At 36.4% G+C, this 26,734-nt stretch overlaps 1 protein-coding gene across 1 annotated transcript in view; it reads left to right on the top strand.

Moving 5' to 3' along the window:
• The window catches only part of NELL1 (neural EGFL like 1), a 532,597-nt gene that overhangs the window by 326,541 nt on the left and 179,322 nt on the right, over positions 1–26,734 (top strand). The gene's annotated exons all lie outside the window — the stretch shown is intronic.

The following is a 26,734-nucleotide window of genomic DNA, read 5'->3' as shown; positions in this document are numbered from 1 at the left end:
ATTTATTAAAACTCGTATATGTAAGGATTATGCAAATTTTATATATAGGTTTATTAATAATATTTATTACAAAGTTGCAGTATTAAGAATGCACTAATGTAGAAATATAGTGATTTATATAACCTGATCTATAATAATGAAATACAATTTGCATTCATGGATAAATAAAGATAGAAATATAAAATTTACTATTGTATTTTGAGATTTAAATGTAAATTATTGTGTGTACTAGATATTTGTGTTTTTGATGAAACTTTTAGAATATTGGAAAATAATTTATATTCACATAAATATGTATTTAGTCATTTATATTAAGAAAATTATTTAGAATATTATTTTTTATTTAGAAAATTATTTTCTATTTAGAAAAATTATATTTTAAATGTGTCTCAAAATTACGGAAATGAATTTAGAGACCTTAAATAAACTATTGCTACTTTACTTAATGTAATTCAAATCATCTTTCATTAGACTGCATGAACAATGTACACTCAAAGGAATTGGTGAACTATGCTAATGTTAATGTTGTCAGCATATAGTATCAATTATTACACTATAGTCAGAATGGGTAGAATTTATACCATTGCATTTTAAATAGCAATTTGTATGAAAAGTGTATAAAATGAAATTAATTCAAAGCAAGACAAAAGGACAGTAAGATTTGTTCAGAATAGTTTAGTTCAAAGAAGAAGAATGAGGACTTTGAAAAAGGCACAAAAAATGGGGGATACTTCCCATAACAAGATGATTTCCCAAAGAAGAAATAGTTTCTGTGTGAACTGAATGAAGCAATATCACTTTGGTGTAAAAGAACAGGAAAGTGTGAATAAAATATCAAGATGAATTGGCCAAACTGATGGTTTAAGCTTGTAGGAAAATATTACAAATGTATGAGATTTATAGTTCTTTGGAGCCATCACAAACTACAAGGTGCTGTGTACAATAGAATGCCTCTTGATTTTTTGGAACTTAACTAAACTTTTGAGCTGAGTGGGTATACAGAGAAGTGTGACCAAATGTTTCATTTAGGAAGTAAATCATACAAGTTGTGAACTGTGCATTTTTCTGAGTCTAAATAACTGGATAAAAATAACAAGTAAATTGGATGTACTTTCTGATATTCAGTGAGTCATTTTTCCTGGAAAAATGAGATTGTTCTCTTAAACGTAAGACTTTGTGAAAGTGTATAATGATTTGTTGGTCTAATGAGGAAGGATGCAAGTCTTATCTTGAGAAGATACCATTACTTACCTACTTGAATAATTGCATATTATTCCTTATCTTCTCTTTCATACTAATTCAGAATGAGGTCTGAAATTATAGCATTGTGGGGATAGCTGCCAGCTTCCCTGATGCTACCACTTATTTGACTACCCCACAAATCAATGGGAGACAAAACCCAAATGTTTGTACTGATCCCAAAGCTGTCTTTGGATGGGACTGAATAAAGAGGAAAACATTAATTGAAGAGTGTTAAATCTAAGAACACAAGAGGCTGTATATCGAAGTGTTCTGGACCAGGAGAGGGGAGATCCAAGTTCTAGTTGCTTCTTACGCAGAAAAGACAATTTGGCCACAAACTCCCTCTTAACCCTAACCAATGCCAGGCTCTAGGACAAGTCAGCTGAAAAACAGTTCCTCTAGTCATGTGTTGTGTTGATATTTTTAACTTTTGAGAAACAAGTAGAACCCTGTAATGCCAAGAAAAACAATAACAGCTAAGAAAAAGCCTGTCTCAATGAGGGCCTGACAGCCTTATAAAGATAACCATGGTTAGATGCAAGTAGAGATGGGAGAAGTTCACTGAAAGGGAACAGCGAAGGGAAGGTGTGCAAGGTGCATTTACGGTCTTCACATTATGTATAATTAGATAATAAATGCATTAATCTCTGACAGGCTTAACTGTTTATTTCTAGGTGCATTCTGTTTCTATTTCTGTATACCCTTACATTTTCTTACATTTTTCAATCTAAAACTTTTTTTTAAAAAATACTTTGTTTTGGATGAACTGCATCCGTCTTTGGAGATCAATTTCATAGCTCATCATTCAAGTGTGTTTCAGTGTGCTTTTGTGCTACAGTGAATTGCTTCTAACCTTCATTTCCCCACTGCATCTGTTACGTGAATTGGCTAGATTGTCTTTGGTAGGCAATAAAGAATTCTCCAGATTCTCATATCTGTAAAAGGGTGAATTTCATACAGACACTGGAACAAGTGCAGGCTGACCTGGTGCAATTTTAACAAATGATCTGTGAAAAAATAAACAGTGATTTGCCAAAGATCTCACTGGAGTACCAAAGACAATCTGAAAAGTATAGATAATTGCACTTTTCAGTATAGATTCAATAGCATTATTAAAAGCCTTTCATGGTTCTGAATACTGGAAAAAGAACAAGAAGCTATTCAATATGTATTCCCAGTTCATTTCAATCTGATGCTCCAATAAAACAATGCTAGCTTTGTTAGTTTAAATTATGTCAATTTTCTGTATCTAGAACAGGGAAATGTACATTATCTAAGATCTTTGATTTTTTTTATTGTTATTGATTACATTTCACCTGGGAATGCAGACAAACTGAAGATGTAAACAAGTGCACAGAGTTCAATTGATGAGCTAAAGGGGATCTAAACTTTGCTCAATCAAACTACTTTTTTGCTCTTCTTTGAAGCAATAAAGCCATCAAAAGTACTTCTCTATCATCTGCTCCACTTTTTTGTTTAAATTTCCTAGTTCTTTTCTCATAAAATAACTTTCCTCATTTCTGCAAATATGCCAGGTGTTGATTATTGATTCTTGTGAAAATCACAAAGATGTCCTACTGATCCTTCCTGCAGAATTTCACTAGTCAGGAAGGGCTAACATCTCAACTGCAGGAGGCAGAGATGATATTACCTGTTTCTTAGAACTAATAGATTCAAATGATTGCAGGAACTGGGTATAACTAGTTTAATGAAAAGAAGGACTAGGGGAGACATGATAGCAATGTTCCAATATCTCAGGAGTTGCCACAAAGAAGAGGGAGTCAAACTATTTTCCAAAATACCTGAGGGCAGGACAAGAAGCAATGGGTGGAAGCTAGTCAAGGAGAGAAGCAACTTAGAACTGAGGAGAAATTTCCTGGCAGTTAGAACAATTAATCAGTGGAACAACTTGCTTCCAGAAGTTGTGAATGTTCCAACACTGGTAGTCTTTAAGAAGAGATTGGACAAGAATATGTTGGATAACCACTTGTCGGAAGTGGTGTAGGGTTTCCTGCTTAGGCAGAGGGTTGGATTAGAAGACCTCCAAGGTCACTTCCAACTCTGTTATTGTATTCTATTGTATTGTATTCCCAAATAACTTCAGAAGATGGAGCTTATATTACCTCCAGTAGACTTGACCAGCCAAGCACATAAACATACTTTGATTGTAGACATCTCCAGCATTGGTTTGAATTGGATTTGGAACTTCTAAATTGATAAGTTGAGCACTCAGTGGATTTTTGTTCATATTATAGGAGAATTGTTTTAAAAAAAAACCATTTAAGCCAGGGATCAGTAGAGAATTCAGCTGAAGCACAAATTTATTATGGTGCCAGAGATAAGAAGCATGGCTAAAGACAGAGGGGATATAACCCCTGTTTATGTAATTTTGCAAATCAAGTATACATGTAGTTGGTACAGCAACAGAATTATTTGGATATATATATAGATATGGTGTAATATATTAAGGAAGTAAATGAGAGTAGAACTATGAAAAAGTGAGGCAGAATTCTATAAACCTGTGATAGTGAACCAATGGCACACGTGCCCGAAGTGGCAGATGGAGCCATTTTGCCTGGCATGCATGGTGTCGCCCATTCCTCTTCTGGGTTTCTGGCATGCAAGAATCAGCAGTGCCATGAACTGGAAGAGCTGGTTTTCCGTTTTCTGGGGTGAGCATGCATGCTGGCCAGCAGATCGTCCTGTGTGCATGTGCAGCAGTAACCAGAAGGCTTGCTGCCTAGCGTGCATGCGTGCAACGGAAACCAGAAGTTCATTTTCCAGCATGTGCATGCCCCCTGGGCAGCTTCTCTTCCAGATTGCGGCTCAGACAAGTGCACTTGTTTCAGTGCCGAAAAGGTTCACCATCACTGCTATTAATAGACTGCTATTAATGGTAGTTTTGAGAGGCAGCATTAGTGAACAAATCTTTGAAGATTTTGTTTTAAAAACGTCCTTATTTCTAGAACCTCTCCATATATATCAGCGTTCCTCGGCTTCTCTAAACCCTTTATGGCTGAGCTGACAATTTCTTTTTTTGAGGAAATGTTTTTTTTCAAGCGAATAATATATCAGCCCAATTTGAAGCCATATTTTCTTCTTCAGTATCCATCTTCTTTTTCTTCTGTTTACTGTTCCTAGATTCAGGGCAATTTTGTTTGTAAATGGGAGTTTGTTTAGAAGAGTTAAATAGAAATTTACTAAGGGAAACATTTTAAAAAAAAGTTATTTAAAAGATAGCCCATAGTGTGTCACAAAATTAGATTTGTAGCAAGATGTGGATATATTATAGAAGTAAATTGTGTATTTGGGAAAGCAGAGTTCATCCCACAGCAGGGAAAAATCAATGATGTTTGTAAATAATAGATATATAATAAGCCACTACTTGTTTGATATATTGAGAACAAAGCATAGTAAAAAAAAATTCTGTATTGTACATTATTGTTAAAATTGTCTTTTTAGTTAGAGAAACAGTTTCTGAGTAAGAGGAAGATCACTTTGTGAGAAAAGTGCTTGTTGCTTGTTTAAGCATCTGTATAAATGCTTGAGTTCATTCTCAATACTGTTCTCCATATTGTTTCAGGTTCCACTACAGATTAAATATTGGGTATGATAAAACTGGTTCCTTCCAAATATTTTGGCTTTCAGTAGCCATAAACCTTAGTAAGCTGAAGTAATAGGCTGTGAAAATTGTAATTCAAAATATTTGAAGGACATGAGGTTAACTGTCCTAAAATATATCATATACTACACTTCTAATATATTCAGTATATTATATATGAGACCATTGATGCATTATGACAGGAGAATGGAAGTCATCTTCCTATAATGCTTTTTGGGAGGAGTTAATGGTGCACAAATGCATTTTCTTTTTACAATTCTGTGTAGAAGGTAAAAATATTGTAAGAAAGAGTTTTATTCCGTTGTTCATCTTTGTAGAACCAACATTTATAGTTTTAGGTTTTTAAAATACTAGTGTACAATACATTCATGGACTAAAGGTTTCTGGACCATTTGAATATTCATTTTGTAACATTAGCCTTTGAGATCTGAGTATGTTTGCATGTATAAAGGAATGTATTTGAAACCTGGTGCACACATAGATTTATGTTTTATTTCCTAAAAATAATTTGTTCAGGAAGGCATAAATATCCCTTTACTCCTTAAAAAGAAGAGGTACCATAAAGCTCTAACTGCATGGAGCTTCAAGTACAATTCTTTTCAGAATAGTTGGTCTCTATTTGTAGCAGAATTAATAGGACTATGATCAGTGGTATGATTCAATTTTTTTTTAATACTGGTTCTGTGGGTGTGGTTTGATGGGCGTTGCATGCCTTGGTGGGTGTGGATGGTGGGCATGGCAGGAGAATGATATTGTAAAAGCTCCTTTCCCTCCCCACTCCTGAGGAAGGTTATTGCAAAATCTCCATTTCTTCCCAATCAGCTGGTGGTATTGACCAGTTCTCTGAACTACTCAAAATTTCCCCTACTTGTTCTCCAGAACTGGTCAGAACCTGCTGAATACCACCTCTGACTATTATACATAATTTGACATGTTTGTTCATTACCCAGAGGAAGGAGGGAGGAAGGAAGGAAGGAAGGAAGGGTATTTATGTATAGTTGAAAGAAAGAAACATCCCTACACAAAATGTAAGTGTGCTTGTTCCTTTGTTATTGATGGTTGTTCCAGAAAGGAAGGAAGGAAGGAAGGAAGGAAGGAAGGAAGGAAGGAACCACATTTGTTCTACCTGTTGTGAATATATTGGTTTTCTTTATATTTAATTTTGTTCCCATTTTTCATGGTTCTCGTTGGCTTTAAGTACTTTAGAGTATGCATATCCTTTGCATTTTTGCTACCAGGATAGGGTCACCAATGCAGCAAATGGTTTTAATGTTTGTTTCTTCAATTTTGAAGCCATGCTCATTTTCTAAACCAGCTTCCCTTAATATATATTCTGGATATAAATTGAACAAATAAGGGGAGAGTATGCAACCTTGTCACACTCATTGCCAACCTGGAGCAGTATATTTCTCCTACTTCTGTCCGTACTGTGTCTTCCTGACCTGAAATGTTTCTCCTGAGGACAATGAGATGAACAGGGAGTTACATTTTTTCTTTAATTTTAAGTGATTTTATTGAATTTTAAAAATTCAATAATTTTTATTAATAAAAGTAGAGAATGAGAGTAAAATAAAAGTGATACAAAAAAGGGAAAGATAAAATAGAAACTTCAGAAACTATGAGATAGGGGGGAAAAAAGAAAAAGAAAGAAAAAGAACTTAAAAAGTGCTTTTTCACAGCAGTTACAAATAGACTTAATATCATCATCCTACTTTGAAATTACATTGCATAGATTACTTCTTCCCATATCCAACCCTTTTCAATGGGCAAATCCAATAGTCATTAACTCAGTTTTATTCATTTTCTAGAAATATCCAGAAAGAGTTTCCAGTATTTTGTAAATGTACTTATTGTCCTATTGCTGATGAAGTAAGTCAATTTTAGGTTTCTATCTGCATTGGAGGATCCTAACCATTGTTTTGCTAGCATGTGAAATTAAGGAAACTGTACTATAGTTTCCACATTCTAGCAAGTCTCCTTTTTTGAGTAATGGAATATAGATGTAGACCTCTTCCAATCATTTGAGCATTTTGTCATTTTTCAGCTGGCATAGTTTGGTTAAAACCTTGATTTCAGTGGGTATATTTCAGTGGGTATTTCATCAGTTTCTGTAGCTTTCTGATTTGACAATGAATGGACTATTAATCTACACCCCTTTAATACTCTTGAAGTGAGTACAGGCTCTTGAAGTGAGGAATATCTTCTAAGGTATCTTGGATGTTGACAGCTATCCTGTATAGTATTTTAATACACTCCTTGCATCTTCTTTGATCTCTTTTGAATTAGTTACTATCTGTTCATTAGCATCATTAGCATACCAATTCAAAGCACGAATCTCCTTCTGAATTCTGAGATCTTTTGAAAGACTTTTCATGTTTTTCCATTAATCCTACCCATAGTTAACCACAACTGTTTGAGATGGTTTCAGGATGGTGACACATATGTGCTGATATCATGACATAAACTTTTCCTTACTTACTGACACAAGTGCAGAAAGGAATGTGTTTAATATTCTGTTGACATATCACTTTCTTCCATCTCCTGTGTGGACAGTTGTGGACATACCTCTGTGGAGTTATTGGTCTGCGCATATATCAAGGTGACTACCTATCGCTAGTGAGTAGTGGCTAGAGTATTTTGGATAAAAATGGTATTAAATGTAATTGCTAACAGGAAAATATGACATTAATTTATTCAATTGACTTTAATATAGATTTCCAGTTCAACAGTCTCTGGGCAGCTTACAAAAATCCAATACCAGTTAAAACTATTCAAAACATATAATAACAGCCCAAAACAGTCTGGATTAAAATAGACAATAAAACAGCACAGGAGTTTCCCTGGCCCTCACCCAAAACCTAACCAAACCAAACTAAACAAAAATATATTAAGCTGCTGCTTGGAACCCCAGCAGTGAAATCATCCATATCTCTGGAGAGATAGTCTCCAGAGGGTGGGAGCAATGACAGAGAAAGTATGTTTCCTAGGGTCCAACAGATGACTAGAAGGGACATGAACCAAACCCATTCTTCCCAAACATAATGGGTGGGCAGAATCAATCGGAGAAAGGTAATCTGTCATGAAACAATTCCAAGGCCCTGAATGGTTTTGAAGATAACAATCAATGCCTTAAATTGCATCAACTTGCAACCAATGCAGCCAGTAAAGTAATGGTAATATCTGAGCAGTGTAAGTAGTGCCCATTACTGTTTGCACTGCTGCATTTTGAACCAGCTATAACTTCCAGGAGATCTGCCAGGACATGCCCATATAGCTTCATTTTAGTAATCCAGTCATGAGGAAACCAAGACATCTAGAAGGACTCCCAAATTGTTCACAAATCTCAAAAAGCACAATCTCATCCAAGGTCAACAGTGATTGCAATGGGGGATGGGAAGAGCAGCCATAGGTACTCAGTCTTGTCAGGATTGACCCAAAATCTGTTCTTCCCCATCCAGGCCCTCCAAATATTGGTCACTCTCAACAGATTCACTTGTGCAGCCTGAGGGAATTATCACATACCAAAGATACAAAACCCTGAAACTGCAGATGCCTCACCAGAAGTTATATGGAATTGTTAAATAGGATAGGGGGAAGCATTAAACCCCGATCATCAGCAAATGAACATGATTTTTTTCCCATCCCAACAAGAACACCTGGAATTAACTACTGAAGAAGAGGGTGAACTATTGTAACATGGTGCTCCCACTTCTAAGCCCCACAAAAAGAATGTCATAGTCAAAAGTATTGAAAGCTACTGATAGATCAAGGACCCTAGGGATAGATACACTACCCTAAATCTAGCTCTGAGATTCATCTTCAGTGATGCTAGCTACTGCTAGAAATAGTAAGTGGTTTTAACTAGAAGCTGTAAGTAGCAATTAACAGTATAACAGGCTTAGTATTAAGTATATTGCCTGCAGTTCTGAACAAAGGAAGCCAACCCTAGTAATTACAACCTATGACAATATTATAAAGTCTATGTTGTTAATTTGCAGGGAATAAGTATTAAACAATTTTACATATTTGTCGTTAATGATAGCCATTTGTTTGTAGTCTATCCAAATACTATATTATTGATGTGTTATTTTTGCAGCTCTGTTTTGTTTGCCAAAGCTCTATTAGATTTACAATATATATATATAGTATATATATATATGGAATCTTTTTTAAAGAAGAAAATTCACAATTTGCCCACAATTTTGTGTTAGCTATAATTTATTCTCCATCTGTATGAATATTCAAATAACTTTATTTCTGCTTCAGTAAAATGCTGTATATAAATTTCCCATACAATGAAACAAGGAAATCTATAGCTCTGCTCTTCTGTTTGCCTACTCTGTGATGTGATGGTTGTTATATTTATCCATCTTGAAATCAAGATAATATTTTGACGTATTCAAGTCGATAATAGTTTGCCAGTTTATTTGGAGGCAGGGCACGATCGTAATAAAAAAACAATTGAGCAAGCATGGATATGGGGAAGGAAAGGAAATGGTGAAGTGTTTTATCCAGGACATAATGAATATGGACGATGGTATCATACTTATTTGGAACAAAACACTAGTTCTTTTCGATAGACTGCGATGACAGATAGCTTTCTTTAGCTTGAATGTAAATAGAAAAGGCAGATCCAGCTCAAGTTTTCTAGCTGGCTGGCAGACTCAAATGAACCAGAACACAATATGAAATCAGCCACATTATGCTAAGGACAGCTGTGGGATGTGTTGTCAGGCTTTTGGGGACATTGTTGTCATGCAGCTCAGTCTTTATCATAGTTGATGGGCAGGTTTTCCAGCTTGGAAAGAAGCTGAATGAAGAGGAAAAAAACCCCCAACTGTTCATTTTTACGAACGGAGAAAAGATGTTAGTTTATCACAGATACCAATCTTGGGAGAGAATAGCAGAGAAACACAGGGCTTGGGAATTCATTTTCATTTGGAATTGCAGGTGATCAAAAGAACATAGCTAGATATTCCTTTTTATGTTTGTTCTTTCATTTCATCTTATTTTTTTGGTAAAGAATGTGAAGACTTGACATTTACACTGGAGGAAAGGTGTAATTATTGTGTCTCATAGATTATTTATATAATTGATGATTGACATATTGGTACTTTAGATGCAATTTTTATCCCACTTTTACATTGTTTTATGATAAAGAAATGTGACTTCTGTGAAAAAAGTATCATTTTATAGGATTTTTATTAAAAGTATAATTAAATGATAAAAACTAATGCAAAAGAAAAAATAGAAAATGTAGAAAAGGAAAATAATAGAGAGTAAAAAAATAAGAATATAGTAAAGAAAAAGAAATGTATAAAGAAATAGTTTTCCCCTTCATCACAAATATAAACAATTTTAATAGCTTGTCACCTTCTTTTAAAATGCAATAAAATATTCTATCTCTCATCTATAAACAAATGCTTAAAGATTTTTCATTGTCCTGATCTGCAAAGATTCATTAAAGATTACTAAAGACAACTCCTCTCCTCTCCTCCTCTCCCTCCCCTTTCCCTTTCTCTTACCCTTTCCCCCTCCCCTCTTTCTCCTCTTCTCTCCCTTCCCTCCCTTCTCCTCCCCTCTACTCTCTTTATTGGCAATGGAATATCAATAATTAAATTACTGATTCCAGTGATATATTTCTTAACATCTTTTTATTGAACTGATATGAGAGCTATAAGAAGAAGGATATGTGGTTTTTGCTTGTGTGTCGACTTGAATTTTTATTGTGCATTTCTGACTTAGGAAGACTCTCAACAAATGACATAAAGTTATTTTAGAGATTTAAAAAGAGATTTGATTTTAGTCACACTCTGTTTTATTTTATAGCAATGCAATTCCCATTATATACTGAGCTTTTCAGCAACATAGTTTGCTTTATGAATATTTCTGCTGGTGCTAGGCATTATATTCCTTATTACAAAGAGCCACAGAACTGGATAACATTGGATTTGTTTGAAGAGAGAGCTAGAAGTTGATTCCATGTTTTCTACTTTCTGTGGGAATTTCTTTTAAAGATTCATGATATAAATACCTTGCACATTTGTTACTTGTATTTACCTAGTTGTGATTTTTCTTAATGTTTGTTGATGTAAAAATTTTCAAACTTTTCTCCCCCAATCATTTGTTTTTATTTGACACATGCTGCGGTTTATTTCAGCTATCACGCATATAAGCCAGAAAGTTCATTTATTCATTCACTTGGTTTTCTTGTTTGCAAATACACATCTATGCGCCAACGTTTTTATTTTGTCTGGTTTGACATTCCTAAATTCCTGAAAAACGAGCTTTCCCCGCCTTTGGCATGGATTGCATCTTTGCTAGTCAGATAGAGCTATTAAATACATGAATGTGTATATTTTATGAGCTGCTTAACAATTATATTATTGTATGAATTTTGCCTTGTTGACTTTTGTTTTTTTCATATTTGCTATATCATAGGTCATTCAGGGGTTTTCATTTTTTTTCAAGATGCAGAGCCTATTAGTTAAAAAAAGGCAATTTACAGGGACCCCATATCAACAGGCAAAGCCATGTGGTAGAAACTTGGCTGTTGTCCAATGAACTCTCTCTTCTTTGGGCCATCAAGTGCCCATTGAATTCTAGAATCCTACAGATCACAGCTTGAAAAACCTGGGATAGACCAGTGAAGTTGTAAGCCTTGAAACCACATACACGAATTGGTGCAAGACAGAGGTGGATTCGGCCTGGTTCGATCTGGTTTGGCGGAACTGGTAGTGGAATTGTGGAATTGTGGCCTTGGTTGCAGAACTGGCAGCAACCCAGGCTGACCATGCCCCCAAACCGGTTCCCTGATCTCTTATGCCATTGCTGACATGTTTCTGCACATGCACCAGCAACATGTGGTTGACGCACATGCAAGCGAAGTGACCAGTGCATGCAATATGCATGTGCAGTGAATCAGTACCACTAATATAGGAACCCACCCCTGGTGCAAAATAAATTTCTTGCCATAGTTTTACCGAGTGGGTTGATGAGCTATGTTTTAATAACCAATTGAACTTTCCAACAGATATGTTTTCCTAAACCCCAAATCAAGGTGGAATGCTAATAATAGCATATTATATTCCCTTCAGCAGAGGACATTTTTACTAGCATGTGCCTCAATTAATGAAAGTTTTTCCTGGCCCTGTTTCTTTTTATGAATTTTTAGAAGAATGAATCAATTGATTTCAGACACCTCCTAACTTTTTGTGTTTACAGTAGCGATGTAGCCACTAAACAATGCAGTCACTAAGAGGAAAATCATGACCACAACTGTGCTTATGATTTTGCTTTAACTTTACAGTGTGAGAAGGATATGACACCAAACAACTGGGTGAGCCCAAAAGGCAGGAAAGCTTTCCGAAACTTGATTCAAGAGGAAGCTGAGTAAATGGTCAAATGTGATAGTTTTTTGTCTTCACTACACTACCCTTTGGAATGCTGATACCAGTGCTGGAATAATTAGCAAGAAGGGAATCAATGTTTACATTTACATTCATTAGAGAGAAAGGGATTACATGAGCCCTGGCTGTCAGTGATAGGTTGATAATATTTTATTACCAGTTCATGGCAACTCGTGTGCACCACATGCACACGAGTTGCCCCTATGCGGGCTGAACCGGGAGCAACCCACCTCTGCTGGAAGTGCAGTGTTTATAATGCAGTATTGCCAACTAACTGTGCCCACATAGTCTGGAGTTTAGTCCTGAAAGAGCTCAAGGTTAACTCAGCCTTCCAGCCTTATGAAGTTAGTAAAATGATCCAGAATGTTGGGGACAATATCCACACATTGGTAAACCACTCAGAGAGTGTTGTGAAGCACTATGGCCTGACGTATGAGCCTAAATGCTATTGCTATTGTTACAAAAGAATAAGCAGACACTAATGGGGAATACCCATCAAAATGAATGAACTACTGTTGCTTTGTCTAGCTTACTCACAGCTCCAAACTTTAAATCATTTAGAAGGCAAACTCCCTTTTTTATGACCCCATAATCCCTTAATTTGGGGTAGAGTCGGGGCAACTGGATGGAGCTAATTGTTTTCTGACCAGATGCATTTAGAAGGCACACAAAAGCCAAATTTATGAAAGTGACTAGATTATCAATTAGCATTAGGGTTTGTTTCATTGTTTAGGCCCACTCAGTAGTTTCAGGCAGAGTGGATGCATTCCAGATCCTTTCTATGGCATCTTGTGGAACCTGTTTTATTTTCTGTTGTGGAGCCCCCATCATCTGAACAACACCCTTTTCAGTGACATAGATAGCATCCTCTCTCCGGGGTTCCAAAAATCCCTTAAAACTTGGTTCTACTCCCAAGTCTGGAGTTAATTCATTAAGGAGGAGGCTTTTGTTTGTTTTTAGTCCAGACATTATTTTTTCATTTTATTCATGTTTTTAATAGTATTTTATAAATTATCAAAAATCCACTGGAATGAGAAGCTATATTAAATTGTTACATACTACTACTACTACTAGTAGTAGTAGTAGTAGTAGTAGTAGTAGTAGTAATATGAGCCTTGGGTGTAACCAATTTCATTGTATTTATTTTGTACAATGACAATAAAGACTATACTATAATTCAAAAACATCTTTGTTGTTAGTTGCAAAGTCATATCTGACCCATGGCGACCCCATGGACAACACTGTCCATGGGGTTTTCATGGCAAAGATACTGGAGTGGGTTGATCCACTTTTCCAGTGGATCACATTTTGACAGAGCCCTCTGCTATGACCTGTCTGTCTTGGGTGCCCCTCCATGACATAGCTTATAACTTCATTGATCTATGCAAGGACCATCACCATGACAAGGCAGTAATCCATGAAGGGGAAAAAATTCCTAAGTACCATTGAACACCATCAGCATTGAGAAAATCATTATCACATTTGAAAAACGCTGGTTTACTTGGAATGTCTTACATTTTGTGGTGCTATCTTTAACACCATGAAACAACATTTGCCTATCCAAGATGCTTGGGAAGTATTGAATAGGTGGATAAAATGCCATGTACAGTCTATAACAACAATAATAGACTTCCTGCCACATGGTTTGTTGGATAATCAGAAATTATTTCTAGAGGAGGAGTAGGAATATCAGAAACATTTGTGAAAAGATCAATGGCACAATAGAAGACATAATTGCTTGTCAATGGTGATAGACTAGGTGAGGTTTATGTCAAGAGAGGACTCTTTTTCAAGAAGAATCACTATCACTGCTATTGCCTGTTATTGCTCTGATTCCTCTATCAAAAATACTGAACAAATCAGACCATGGCTATCAAAATTCAAAACATCTGCAAAGCTATGCTACCTCTTACTTTCCTTCATGAACGATCTGAAGCTGTATAGGAAAGCAACATCTGAAATAGAATTTTTACCCAGCACTATTCATATATACAGCCAAGATATTATAAAGGAGTTTGGTTTGGACAAATGTGCCAGCCTTATCCTCAACAGGGAAAAGTAAGTAAAATTGAAAGAATCAAGATGTTCTACGGTCAAGGGTCTGGATGAGAAAGATCACTACAAATATCTGGGCATTCTTCAAGCTAACAACATCAAGCACACTGAAGTTAAGGAAAAAAGTTAGAAGTGAGAGTGAATAAAATCTTAAAGTCCAAACTCAGTGAAGAAATACCATCAAGGCAATTCACATCTGGGCAATTTTAGTCATTACTTTGTTTCCCTGAAAATATGACTGGGTCTTATTTTCTTTTGACGCCTGAAAAAATGGCTAAGCCTTCTTTTTGGGTGGGTCTAATTATTAACTCACCTCATAGTGGTGACACCAACATCCCTGCCTAGCAGGAACCTGCTGCTGGCCCACTTCTGTGGCCACTTGCCACCATGTGCACACTTCACCTCCGACTTCCATTTCACTTCCATTTCATCAAAGCCTTCCAGAAAGCTCTATGCAGCTGAGAAACAGACTCTGGATTGATGTGCACGGCACCCTCTGGCTTCCATTTTGTCTTCAGATGCCTTCTGGAAAGCCCCCTGTAGCCAATAAAAGAGCTCCAGATCAACTACAGACTCTGATGGTGAAACGGAGTCCAGGGGTGATGTGTGCGTCAATATGAACTGCATTTCTTGGCTGCAGAGTGATTTCTGGAAGGCTGTGATGGCAAAATGGAGGTCAAGGGTGATGTGTGTGAGCAGTGGCAAGCAGTCACAGGAGAAGTGGGCCTGCAAGGCGAGGCAGGTGCCGGAGTGTGCGAGGCCTGTTAAGTACGGCAGCTCCACCCCCCCCATCCCCACCCTAGCTTAATTTTTAACTCTGTGCCTTATCCCAGTGGGCAGGGTCTTAATTAAGGCTAATTTTGAGGTTAAGGCTTAATTTTAGCACGTGTGTTCAAAACTTGATAGAGCTTCTTTTTGGGGTGTGCCATATTTTCAGGAAAACATGGTAAATACAAAGCTAGAATAATGGACTCAAGCAGACCTAAAAGCTCTGATTAGGAAGACCTGACAAAATAATTGACAATAAATCATGCCATTATTCCATGCACTGAAGTTGGGAAACTCTACTTACCAGGAACATAAGTGGACATTGAAAGTTGCAATACACCAGAAAGCTGAAGAAGAAAAAAGGGATTGAAAGATTACCAAAAGGACACTAAAGAAGATTCACTGGAGCTATACACTATGAAGATTTGCTGAATGCCAGAAAGAAAATAAAACTGGTCTACAAGATCAAATTAAGTCTAGAAAAGAGACATAGTAAGGCAACATATTAATGGTCAGTACATTTTTTAAAAAATGATAACACAAAAGAGATAGCAACAAGATTTTGAAAAGCTAAGAGCAGGCAAGATAAAGAAAGAGACGGGGAGGTTAATTCTGGCTACACAAGGCCGAGCCTTAAGAATATATGTATACAAAGCCAGAATTGAGAACACAGTAGCATACAACCAATGCTACCTCTGTAAACAAGCTGAAGAAACAGTGGACCATCTAGTTATATGCTGCAAGAGCATGGCACAGACTGACTATAATAAGAGCATGACAAAGCAGCAATATGTGCAGGAAATCCCGTTTGCCTGCATGCAAGAACTAGTGAGACCACAAAACAGACAAAGTAATAGAAAACGAAGAAACTAAAGTGTTCTGGGATTTAGAATTCAAACAGATGAGCACCTTCCACATAACACCCTAGACTTAACAATTGACAATGAAGACAAAAATGCCTGAATAGTGGATGTGGCAGTACCTGAAGGCAGCAGAAGAGAAGAGAAAGAACTGGAGAAAATAATAAAATAAAAAAGATCTACGAATATATGTAGCCTGTTGCAAAATAAAACAAAGATAATAGCAATAGTTACATCTGCCTTGGGTACAATCCTCAAACATCTGGGGCACCACTTGAATACCATTGGCATTGACAAAATCGTCACCAATCAACATCTGCTACATAACAGCCCAAACTGTTGCTAAGAAAGACAAAAGTCTGAATGGTATTGCAGTACATACAGATGACAGAACAAAAAAAAAAGTACAAAGACCTGCACATAGAAATAGAACGACTATAGAAAAAGAAAGCAAAGACAATAGCAATAGTAATATGCCTTGGGTGCAATCCCCAAATAACTGTAACACTAGTTGACATCACCATGGACAAAATCACTATTGGTCAATTGGAAAAGGAAGGGCTTTACTTGGAAGAGCTTATTGTATATTCCATGATGATACCTTTAACATCATTAACAACAGAAGTACTTGAGAGGTAGCTAACAATGACAAATGCAGTCTAAACAGCTGGCTGACCATGTGACCAACCATAATATTTAGAAATAACTTAGAGCAAAGGCATAAGCCATTATTTTGTTTTGGCCATACTATTTCTTCTCTTCCACCTTGCAGTTCTCATAGGCTTGTCAAGACACATATTGCAATATACTGTATGCATTCACTTATGATTGCATCTGCCAAAGAGGCATTGTATTTTTAAAATATTTTTTTTAAAAAAATAATTAAATATTTTAAAAAAGAATTGTCTTGGAGAGTAACCGTTGAATAGCATAAAAAGAAACATTAAGCAAAACAAGAGTTAAAACTCTTATAGAAAAAAAATCTAGTAACATATTCTGCTCTTCTGTTTATTTCTCAAACCACTGGCCACTGTCTTAATATGTATATTTAATATTAAAGATTATTGCCAGTATCTGTTTATTTCCTTTTTTAAATCTGTTACATATTTATTTCCTAAAAGAACATCTGCCAAATGTTGAAATTTGCCCTACTGTGTACTATGTAGTATACATGGGATCCATTCTTTCTTAAATTTGGTTATTTGTTATAGATTTAAATTGTCAATTTTCCCATTGCTGTAAATTTCAGTTTTGATCTTCTAATCTGACATTGTCAGCAAGTTCTCTTTTCCAATATTGTGCCATCTTTGTCTTTGTAGCATTTATCTTAGTGAATTATGTTATAGTTCATACATGCTTTCTGGAATTATATCTAATCAAAATGTTTATAGATTCAATTCAAATGTTATGTTAAGAAATTACTGAGTATTTTGAGGCATTTCTTTCTGTTGCTCTTAATGCAATATAATATTGTTCCTGGGTAAATCTGCAAAAAACAAAGCAAATTAAATTATTACTTTTGCTGATGTAGTATTCATCCCTTTCATTTGCTGTTGTTCTAACCACATATTTAACAATATATAGTTGCTGATACTGCTATACTAATAGATCCCAGAGCTACATTCCTGTGTCAGATTTTTCTGATTTATTATTTTAATATTAGCGTGGATAGGCTTGCTTTATAAATTAGGGACATCAATTATTAGGGTTAGATAGGGATTCCAAATTAAAGTATTTTGAAAATAGAAATTCCCGATGCCTTTTTGAATTCAGAAGGCCCTTAGCAAAAGGCATGCCTGGGCTCCAAATAATTGCTTTAGGTAAATTTAGGTTTTACGGTTTTGAAACTTCAGACTTTTATGTCACTGCTACAGCTTGAAGGTTCAGCCTGGACATTGTCCGTGCAGCTAGAATGGAAGTATTTCTAGAGGCATGTTATTGTTCTAACATTGCAGTTTTAAAGCTTTTTCTTAAATCCACTTCCTGCTCCACTAGCCATTTTGTAAGCTAAAACTCTTTCCCCACCCCATACTTTTTAGATTGTGATATAGATAGATAAGAAATTTAGTTCAATTTATCCTTTTCAATAAGAACACCAGCATTCTATATCAGAAAGGTAATAACCTGTGTTTGTTTACCTTTTAAAATCTCCAGGGAGCAAAATGTGACATTGACAGATGTTTCTGCTCACACCAAGTATTTGGGCTATAAAGTCTGAGTTCGAAACCCTGTGTATTTGGCATGTCTGTAGTTCCATTCTCTCTCTTTCTATAAAGTTTTTCATTTCTCATAGCTGTATGGCAGCTGAAGGGAACCTGGTCTTTGTCTTTCTAAAAAGATCTGTAACTCATACATTTGTTTATAAAGATTAGCAAAACTCCTATTCAATTAAGGGGGGAATAAATTCTAAGAATGTATGAATGAAATGAGTGAGGAAATAAAACTACAAAAGTGAGGATCACTTCCAGAATACTGGAAACTGAGATATCACCCAAATGGTTTGCATTTGCCTAATACAATTGTCTTTTTCACTTGTCCCGCCTCCATTGCCATGTAAACATCCCTCACTGGATAAAATATTATCCAGTGATATACACCACTAGATATTCAACTTATTCATCCCCTGCAAGAATATATGCACTTTAAGTTATTTGATTGCCATAATATTTAAATGGAGTTTTCTGAAATCTCTGGCATTAAGTTATGATTGAGCTATGATGATTTTTTATGGCTGAATTGAATATCGCTCTCTATTGAGACATTTCTGTCCCACCAGATGTTTAAATACTCCTAACATTTTGTATATCAACCAATGCAAAATATTACTTTTATAGTTATTAAATTTGCTAAATTTTCAACTTATAAATAACTGTAAAAATACAGTATGAGGTTGATATGTATTAACTAAGACTATGAAGATTTTATCTGAAATATGGATGTAGTTTGTTGAAGAAGTACTTTGAAATACAGGCTCCTGAAAGAATATTATGTCAATTTTGACTTTTAAATTTTAGGAAATTTATTTTAAATCATCAACCACTGTGCCACCTCAGTTCATTTTGGGTGTCCTGTGGGCTTTAAGTTGGAGACGTATTAATTTTCCCCACCCTACCATAGTATAAGAATGAAGGTTCATTCTCTGAGCTTGTGGGTTGGTTTCCGAAGGTTTCATTGCCAGGCTAGATAACATCTTTAGCAGAGTTTAGGGGATATAAGTGTTCTTTTGTTTTGGTGTGGTATGTCAGGTGACAGGACTTGTAATGGGCCAGCTGTGAGTCATCAGTGAGTCTTGATGGATCTTGTGCTAAGGAGATTACCTCAGGTCAGGGTCATTGAGAGGTGAGCTGCTGGTAGTGGTTGTGTGGTTGGTTGAAGGTTGGTGTGGTCTCTGTGGTTGGCTATGTGGTTGATTTGGATTTTGAGATACAAGTCCCTCACTTGACACACCCACACCTGAAGCCCTTATAAACAGAATACTGACACTGATATTCTGTAAACTCCACTGAAGATGTTACCTAGCTTGGTAATGAAACATTTGGAAACCAAACCACAAGCCAGAGAACAAACTTTTAACCTCATCCTACACCCGAGCTACAGATATTCACCACTACCACAGTATGCTGTGACTGAATTCCTGCAACACAGGAATTGGTTGCCAAAGCCAAACAAACAAATAAATAAACAAACCAAGTATAACATGGCTTAATGTGATATATAAACTTACTTTCTGCCTGATAATCACTGCTAATACTAGGTTAAATAATATTATATGAACTGTGCCCTATGGAAGTCACGTAAGGGAGGGTTAAATTTGACAATTTCCCAAGAGCTTGTGTAGATGAAAGTCTTTTGTAGGGATTTCTAGAACATGAGTGTGAGACGTTTTGACTGGGTTAGATTGTTATTGTATGGTTATTATGAGCTATTGTGAGTTAAAATATGCTATTCAATTGCATGTTTCATTATGATTTTATCTTATTAACTACCAGATGTATGTTATATAATTATAGTATGTGGTACAAAGAAGTGATGATAATACTGAGATAGGATGGAAGGACATCTGACAGTAATGGTTGCTTTATGGAATGGGGTGGAAGTTGTCCCAACTTTTCCGCAGAAACAATGGTTGTAGCACAAGAGCCCCCCCTTCATATATTTAAGTAATGCCAGTAAGCTTAACTGGGGTCAGAATAAAGAAATCACATTTTCCTCTTAGAGAATAATGTGCATCACACATTCTGACTTCTTTTATTGCCTGTGGAGTTGTTAAGAAAAGGAAGTGTACGTAAGACCCGACTTTTAATGGACGAATGAAGTAGTGAGAAAAATAACCTTTTTAACAGAAATCCTTTAAGACATGAAAAAGCCTTTCAGAGGGCAGTGTTTTTTTTTAAAGTAATCTCTAGCACATCACAATTACATGTAGGTATATTTTTCAGTAAATACTTTTGATCTGCTGCTTCTTTTGAGCAAAATTAATTATCTTGACTAATTCTCTGTTGGCTACAGACCTATTGTTCTGAAAACTTAGAAAGATGAAAAAACTTGCTGGAAAAGAATGTATTTTTAAAATTATATGTTCTTTCCAGAACTAAATTCTTTCCTAAATAATGTCTAATCCAACTTCCTAATGAATTACTGCTAATGATATCAGTGTGACTATAATATTACATTACATAGTTACATATTTAATGTAAATATCAACAAAATCTAACATTTCATGATGAGCACAAAAATATTGAATGATACATGCTATTTATTAGTTCTTCAAGATTGGTGTGATTTTAAGGGAATAATCAGACAAATTTCTTATATAGTTTAAGAATCTTATTCATACTGACAATTAACTGATGGAATTATATTTAAATACAGCAGACAGAAATACATAAATATACATAAAATAAAACAGAAGAAGTGAAAGAGTGTATAATAGAGAACAAACTGGGCATAATATATTGATGTAATATATTTATTATGAAAACATAGAAAAATATGAGTGTGCAAAGGTACTTCAAATCTATGTTAGAAATTGGAAAACATGAACAATTATTTTGCCAGGGCTGGTGGACTTGTAAAAAAGCCAGAAAATTCTGCGTTCAAATGCAAATAAATAAATAAATATCTAAATTCAACTGAAGCTACACCTTTTCTTGCTGGGACTAAGGGATAAATAACTTATGGATTGCTTTTGTGCATGGTAACTGCAGCAACATTATTCTATGCACAAAGACAGAAAGACTTTGAAATGTCTATAATTGAAGAATGGTCGATAAAAGGACAGAACTTGTTTAATTAATTTGTTTAATGAGAGAAAAGACAATAACTACATTTGTTAGTGATTATAACCCCTTTATGGATTTTTTGCTTAAAATAAAAAAATGTTATTTATGGTTTGACAATTAGAAAGGTAGATTATAGAAAGAAGAGAATTGTAATCTCAGAGAAAGAGAATAAAATTCAAATGCATTTATAGCTGCTGTAAAGAAGTTTAGAAATCATTTCTTTATATTTTGTCTTTCTTTTTCTTTTGTCTACTACGTTTATTTTGCTTTTATATATTCATTCCTTTCTTGCCACTTTTCTTTTACTTTCATTTATTTTATTTTATTTTAAATATTTTAATAAGAGAAGGAAGGAATATTAGGTATGTTTACTGCCTTGAGTTATTTATAAAAAATAGTAAAGTATACGTATAATCTTTATTGCCTTTGTACTTAAATACAATGAAATTAGCTGTAAATCACATAAAGATGTAATACAAATATATTTAGTAGCAAACTTAAGCTAAACATGCTTATTTCATTTTTTTTCTGATCAGCTTCTGTGATTAAGTTCTTTGAAGTTACATTTGATGTTTAATATTTTGCAGTGTATCTTTAATAAATCACCAGAACTGATAAAATGTAATGAGTTGGATAGGGATTTAGGATAATAATAATAATTATTTTTTTTATCAAAGTTGCTTTCATAAGGAAGGAAAGATTCCTATTAATTTGCTGACAAAAGTATTCCATATCCAATATTAAACATTTCAACAATTCTAGAATGTATAGGCTAATAGGAAGAATATATTCCCTTCCTGAACAGAATCAGAATAGAGCTGAAGAGACCTTAAAGATCTTCTAGTCTAGCCCCCTGCTCAAGCAGGATATTATATACCATTTCAGACAAGTGACTGTCCAATCTCTTGTTAAAAACCTCAGTGATGTAGCACCTAGAACATCTGAAGGCAAGCCATTCCACTAGTTAATTATCCTCACAAGTTAATTATCCTCACTAATTAATTATCCACAAGTTAATTATCCTAAGGAGTTTCTCCTTAACTCCAGGTTGTTTATCTCCTTGTTTAGTTTCTATCCATTGTTTCTTGTCCTGCTCTCTGGTGCTTTGGAAAATAAATTGACCCCCTCCTCTTTGTAGCAGCCTCTCAAATACTGGAATACTGCTATCATGTATTTGGTGGACCGACTGGGCTTTTAATTATGTGTTACAGTTTCTATCAATTGTTCAGCATTCTGACTTACTTTCATTGTGATTTGCAAACTGTTACTGCTTAATCAAGTTTATAAAAGCGTTCCACCAATATTGTCATATTTGATATTTACAAAAATATTATTTGATTTAGACAGCAGTTGAAAAGTACTGATTAATTTGAATGTTATGCCATAATGTACTATCCTCATGCAGTGTGTTTTCTACAATTTATCAGAAACAGACAATAATTGGCCACTCAAAACAAAGCTAATCAAAACATCACTTTAAAAGAGTAAATTAGGTTGAATTTTTCATATTCTAATTCTTAATCATTGATACACATTTGGGGTGAAAGTCTGTATTTTTGTTAGAAGGGCAGCTATTTCACAACTGGAGTTGATTATTTGTTTTTCCAAGCAATATTAAAAATGGGAAAGGAAGAGGAATTTTAAAAAAAAGTTGTTTAAGAAAATCTTGGGCACAACTTTATTGGTAACAGTCCATTTTCAAATACCCATCATCATTCTCGTCTGCTTGCTACCACCATAGCTCCAGTATTACATAATGCCTACATTTCTGAATATCATATATTCTCTTTTTTTGAGTATGAGCAAATAATAGCTAAATAGCTATTTAGGTAGATACAGACATTGAGATATATGTCTATATGTATATTATTTTATTTATTTATGCTCCAAGCTCAGTATTGGAGACATCAAATATAAAATCAACTTCTGCAGGAACACCCAAAATAATTGGCGTGAAGGAGGTATGTGACTTCTGCAAGCCACAGCTATTATTATTATTATTATGACAAAACTTTTGGAAAGAGCTCATAAGAGAAAAGCAATAGACTTCTAACCATTGATGTTATAAGTTTTTGCCTTGCTTTACTACGTAGTCTCATAAGAGAAAAGCAATAGACATTTAACCACTGATGTAATAAGTTTTTACTTTCCTTTGGAACATAGTGGACATGCCAACATGAGAAATAGATTTGAACACTGGTTTCATAGGGAATACTGTTGTAGCTATCAATTGTTGCCCTAATAGGTAGCTAACTAATTTGGGCCAGAGTGAAAAGACTTCTATGTGACCTGTGTCATATATTAAAATAAAATACAAAAACTGGGAATGGACCAAGAAAAGATGATTATTGAGCTAGTGCTGGAAAAGAAAAGATACAGTGAGACACATCAAGATTGATGAGTCTTTTACAGGAAGACTCAAACCTGTCTAATAAGCTAAGGTGAACCAAAAACATTCCCATTGGTGGCAGACAGTCTAGAAGGAGAGTAAGACATTGCAGCCATGAAAAAGCATCTCAGAATAAGATACCGTGTTTCCCCAAAAATAAGTTCTGAAACTAAAGCCTTGCCACATTTTCCGTGTGGGCAAAAAGTTAAGCCCATCCCCCCCAAAGCTCCCTGGACAACCCCCCCCCCTCCGGCCAGGCAGAGCCCCATTCATTCACCTAGTGGCATTCTGAAGGTGCAGAGCCGTGGGAGTCGGAGGGTGGCGAACAGGCGCTTGCATTGTTGGTGCCTTCCGGGTACCGCTAGATTGGTCAGCAGTGCTGTGCCTGGCTGGAAAGGGTGTTGCCAGGTGGCTGCTCATGAGTGTGGTCACCTCATGGCTGCTGTGTTGCTGCTGAGACAGCGCAACACAGCCATTCGACCCTGAGGCTGTGCCAGGCTCTTTGGGAGCCAGGTTGCAAGGGAGTAGCCGCCCAGCAACCCAAAAACAAGAAGCCCTCCCCTTTAATAAGCCCAAGGCCATATTTTGTGGGTCAAAAAAATATAAGACCCTGTCGTATTTTCGTGGAAACATGGTACCAATTCTTGCATTAATTAGAAAATTTGACTTCATTAATATTTTGAAAATTATTATCCTGTTTATTTGATTATTAACTATCAACTTCCTTTGCTTGTGGACATAAGACATTCAATTGAGTCTCTTATATGTGTAAATCCTTTTGTAGTAATCCTGTTGCCTCTAATAATTTGTTGGACTGTTAACTAGCTGTTGCACATAATAAGCATTTTGACTTTCAGGTTTTTAACCATAAAAAGGGTCTGTACTAATCAGGCATGCATATAATACAAAAAATGTTGGGAGGGCCTTTTGATTATGCTCTTTATTTAAGGTAGCTTTGTCACATATCTTATTCATCTACTTTTAGAATTCTAAACAATCATAATCTTTTGAAATGTCTTTACTTATTTGTTCAAAGGAAACAAATGAGACCATCACAAGCAGCCAGTTAAGCAGACACATGAATATTGCAGTGATGCTTAAGCTGTAATCATTTTTCTGATTTTGGTTCCACTCAGTTGAGAAAATGGATATGTCACGCCCCACTCCATTCCATAACTAGGAAAGAAGACCAATAGACTCCATGGGTTGGAAATCCAAAGTACTTTTACTAATTATAAATGGTAAGCAAGCAGCAGTGAAGCAAAATCTGAATAATATGGCGCGAAAGCAATTGATATATAGCAAAGCCCGTTCCCCCCCCTTAGGATCAAAGCTCCAGTCCAATCATAAGTCCTTCAATTGTCAGGTGTGAGATAACTTCAAAAAGACAGGCCAAGATGGAATGTGAAGGCCGTTGATGCAGGCGGGAAACACGTACGCATGCGCAATCCCAACGACTGGTACATCCTAGAACATTCCTCCAGCAGTCCTCCAGCACACCAAGTAAAACCCTCCCACATACACGCCCCCCCCTTCCCGTTTCATGGCAGCTGAAGCAGCAGCAAAGCAGAAGCTGACATCCGGCCGTCCCCCGGAAAAAGGCTGTCAGGCCTGGAAGGAAAAAAAAAAAAACAAACAAACAAGACAGACAAACAATAAACAAGCAAGAGAGGGAAAGGAGAAAAGTCAAGGCTTGTCGGGATACGAAGCATAAAATTTTCGCAGTAAGCGGGGGGCACGAACGTGGGACTTATCAACCCATTCCGTGTGGGAGGGGGGAAAATGTTTCCAAGCCACAAGGTATTGGACGCGATTACGGTGGCGACGGGAGTCCAGAATGTCCCGGACTTCAAAATGACGGTCGCCATCAATAAGTAACGGAGCAGGTGGAGGGGCATCTGCGGGCCGGAGGTCGGAGACCCGAACTGGTTTGATGAGGTTGATATGGAACACCGGATGGACCCGGTTGAGATGTTTGGGCAATTGCAAACGTACAGACACAGGATTGATAACTTTCACAATTGGGAAAGGGCCAACATACTTGGGACCCAATTTCTTAGACTTCTGCGTAGTATGCAAGAATTTTGTGGACAAATATACTAAATCCCCAACGTGGTACTCATAAGGCTGAGAGCGTTTCTTATCAGCCTGCTTCTTATGAGCCTTATGGGCAGCGTCCAAGGTGGAAAGAGTGAGGGGCCAAAGGCGACTGAGACGTTCACTCCAGTCAGCAACGGAAGGAACCTGAGGCTGGGCCGTAGGCAGTTCGGGGATAGCAACAAAATCCTGGCCGTAAACCACCCGGAAAGGGGTGAAACCCGTGCTGGAGTGAACCGAATTGTTATAGGCCACTTCAGCATGCGGCAACAAGTCCACCCAATCGTCCTGTTGATAATTGATGAAACAACGTAAATATTGTTCAAGAACGGAATTAGTACGTTCACAGCCGCCATTAGTCTGAGGATGGTAGGCGGAGCTAAGGCCCTGGGCGGAGCCAATGCGCGTGAGGAACTCCTTCCAAAATTTAGATGTGAATTGGACTCCACGATCGGAGATAATACGGTCGGGGACCCCATGCAAGCGGTATATGTGAAATAGGAATAATTTAGCCAACGCCTTGGCGGAAGGAATCTTGTGGCAAGGCACGAAGTGAACTTGCTTGGAGAACAAGTCAGTAACCACCCAGATGACGGTGTGCCCTTGGCTTTCGGGAAGCTCCACAATAAAGTCCATAGAAATCTCCTTCCACGGGGCAACCGGGCGAGCGACAGACTGCAGAAGGCCGTGTGGTTTCCCTGGTGGCTTTTTGGCGGTAGCGCAAACCGGGCAACTGGAAACATAAAGTTCAATGTCCTTTTTTAAAGAGGGCCACCAGAATTGTCTCTTCACGAGGTGCAAAGTTTTGACGAATCCAAAATGACCCGCCATCCTGGAGTCATGGGCGCGACGAAGGACCACAAGACGTAGGGAAGCGGGGATGTATAATTTAGCACCAATCCACGGTAGATCTTCCCTCATGGTGCACTCGTCCCGATGGTTCAGGAACCAGTCGTCTTGAGGAAGAGCTGCTTTGAGGTCAGAAAGCAGATCGTGAGGTACGTCCTTTT

Source organism: Thamnophis elegans, chromosome 1 (assembly GCF_009769535.1).
Source record: "Thamnophis elegans isolate rThaEle1 chromosome 1, rThaEle1.pri, whole genome shotgun sequence".
Lineage (NCBI taxonomy): Eukaryota > Metazoa > Chordata > Lepidosauria > Squamata > Colubridae > Thamnophis > Thamnophis elegans.
The sequence above is the reverse complement of the archived record's forward strand: the minus strand, read 5'-3'. Positions and strand labels throughout refer to the sequence as shown.